The 2651-nt window shown below is 35.6% G+C and overlaps 1 long non-coding RNA gene across 1 annotated transcript; it reads left to right on the plus strand.

Annotated features, from left to right (window-relative positions):
• Positions 1-1115: 1115 nt before the first annotated feature.
• LOC113361954 lies at positions 1116-2413 on the plus strand. The gene is made up of 3 exons (XR_003365442.1): positions 1116-1277; positions 2133-2158; positions 2356-2413. It is a non-coding gene; the product is annotated as an uncharacterized LOC113361954 (long non-coding RNA).
• Positions 2414-2651: the final 238 nt, after the last annotated feature.

Consider the following 2651-nt stretch of genomic DNA (forward strand, 5'->3'; position numbering starts at 1 on the left):
GATTCTTCTACTTGTGTGGAAAACACGTACCAAAAATTTCAGCAAAAAGATAGGATCTAATGAACCCACACCCACACCCACACCCGAACCCGAACCCGAGCCCGAGCCCGACCGACCGGACGGACGGACGGCGGCGGCGGCGTGCGTGCTTCTGTGCGAAGCACCGCGCGTACGGGAAAGGCAACCTTGCCCTAGTCTAAGCCTCCCCCCCAAGCACAAAAGTCTAATGACCCAAGGGCCATGCCCTTATAGCCAACTCTATGGTATTTATGTCTAAAACTCTTTAGATTTTAGTCAATGTGGGACTATTGTTTTATCTATTCAAAAGAAAAAACAACTAATGGGCAATAGGTCTAGGGATCAAAACATAGTCCATGGAAAAATTGGTAATTTTAAAGCGTTTTTTCTAACAAAGGTAATCATCACTGATTTGACTGTCCATTTACTTCCTAGATTTTGTCTACTGGATATGAGCTTTTTTAACTTCAACCTAAGCGCTTTTTTTCCTACGCATCTACTATGATACGCAGGGAAAAAGCGCTTTCAACTTGGATATCACTACATGAAACTGGATAGTATTGTCCAATTGGCTACCTGTAGGAGTTGTTTAAGAGAATATTTTCTCAACAGGATATGTACGTATGGTGACCTACAATATTTTAACTGGATGATCTGGATTATTAGTATAATAAAACAAAAGGTAATCATCACTGGTTTAACAATCCATTTACTTCCTAGATTTTGTCTACTGGATATGAAATACGTTCTCGCATTTATTTTAATTTTAATTTTAATTTATATATATTGTGGCAGTGACTCCCTACTACAGTGAGTAGACAGTATATTCTAAATGTGACCTCAGCTGGAGAATGAGAATGGTGTATTCGTCATATATTACTTGCAAAAAAATATTATCAGGTTTGAAATATCATCAGATAACTTGGAATAATTGACAGTGTGACTTATTATAATTTAAATTTTTTCTAGGTAGTATTGTTGTCACTAATGTTGTATCTGCAATTATTTTACAGATGAACAAAATAACTTCGTGGAAATGCTCATTCTCCTGAAGTGTGGGTAACAAAGAGAAGATTGTGCATCTTCGCTGTCTTTTAAGCAGACAAACAATGTTCGTAACTATATTACTGGATGTGCTTTTCATGGGTAGGTTTGATGTGGTGGTAAATGGTGAATGCTCTCTAAGTCTTCACAATAACAAACGAGAGAATAGGTAGCAGGATCCTGTGTGCGACAGAGATATGTTACTTCTTGAAAAAGTGGGTACTTACTACCACTGTATAAGGTTGTGTATGATGATATCCTGTCGTAACAGCACGACTGCCACAAAGCCATAGCGTTGGACTTTGTGGCAATGGATAGAGCTACTTTTAAGAAGTTATATCTAGAGGAAATCCAAATCTATTTGAACCAATGGAAACTTGATAATTGTTGTTGTTGGGGCTTTCGATGCAATAGTAAGACAGGTATGGTGTATTCTCACAAACATAATCAGGTGTTAACTTTGGTTCCATCTCTTAATTGCTTAATTTCCTCACTAAATAACGTTATTTTACGTTTTAATTTCTTGATCTGTTCTAGCAGTTTCTTTATATATAATTAGTTGGAAACCCTAATTTTGTTTTCACCATCATCAAACTATGAGCATCAGGCTATTGAAGCGAAATATGAAGAATCTCTGGTGATTTCACGGGTTTTCTTTTTGTGGTAAGTTTTTTTTTTTTTAAAAAAACTAATTTATTTTGTAGAACTTTTAAACCCTGATTATTATTTTTTGGTGATATAATTTTAGGAATTCTTAAATAGGTCCTGAATTTTGTTTGTTGGTAGAGAAGAAGATGTATTTAATACTGATGAAATCTGAGTACTACATGATTTAACCATTCAATTTCAATATGAGGTTAACATTCAATCATCTTAGATTTTTGAATTATGTAAATCGGAATTGACTAATATACTATTCTAATCTTCACTGCCCTAATATTCACTTACGGCTTTCCCTCTCCCGTATTCTTTTTATCTTACAACTTTCCTTTTCCCTGATCTCTTTTGGTCTCTTTCTTTCTCATCATATTTTGTCATCTTGACTCAGTGTTATGTTGATTTGTTAACAGGTACATAAACGAGAATTCTCAACCAGGTGAGAATTTGACTCACTTTTATGTACTCTTTGCTCTCGGTGTTCTGTTTTTCCCCCCGTAATACAATATCAATAGGTCCCTAATAGCGACTATGTACTTACCATATATTACATGAATACCGAAGCTACGGAATTTTCCATCTAACACCTGCACCAGCTTCTCTAAAAATATTTCGCTCATTGTTGTTTTGTTTTAGGGACAATCAGAGGTTGAATTGGAGCTGAGGTCGTAAGAAGCATTTGAAATATATCCTCTGGTCAAATTTCATGGTACGTTGTAGATGTATATCTCTTATTTGCTGCATACAGTTCAGTTGACTTGCAATTTAGATTATTTCATCTTTTATTTTTATGTAATATTATGTCAGAGTATTGTGTGTGACTTGGGTACCTTATTCGAGTGAACGACTCAGGTGGCAGAGCTCAGTGCGATACTAACATGAGATATTTGAATCTACCAACTCCAATGAAGATCTATAATTGTTATAGTATA

Source organism: Papaver somniferum, chromosome 3, assembly GCF_003573695.1.
Source record: "Papaver somniferum cultivar HN1 chromosome 3, ASM357369v1, whole genome shotgun sequence".
In the NCBI taxonomy this organism is placed as follows: domain Eukaryota; kingdom Viridiplantae; phylum Streptophyta; class Magnoliopsida; order Ranunculales; family Papaveraceae; genus Papaver; species Papaver somniferum.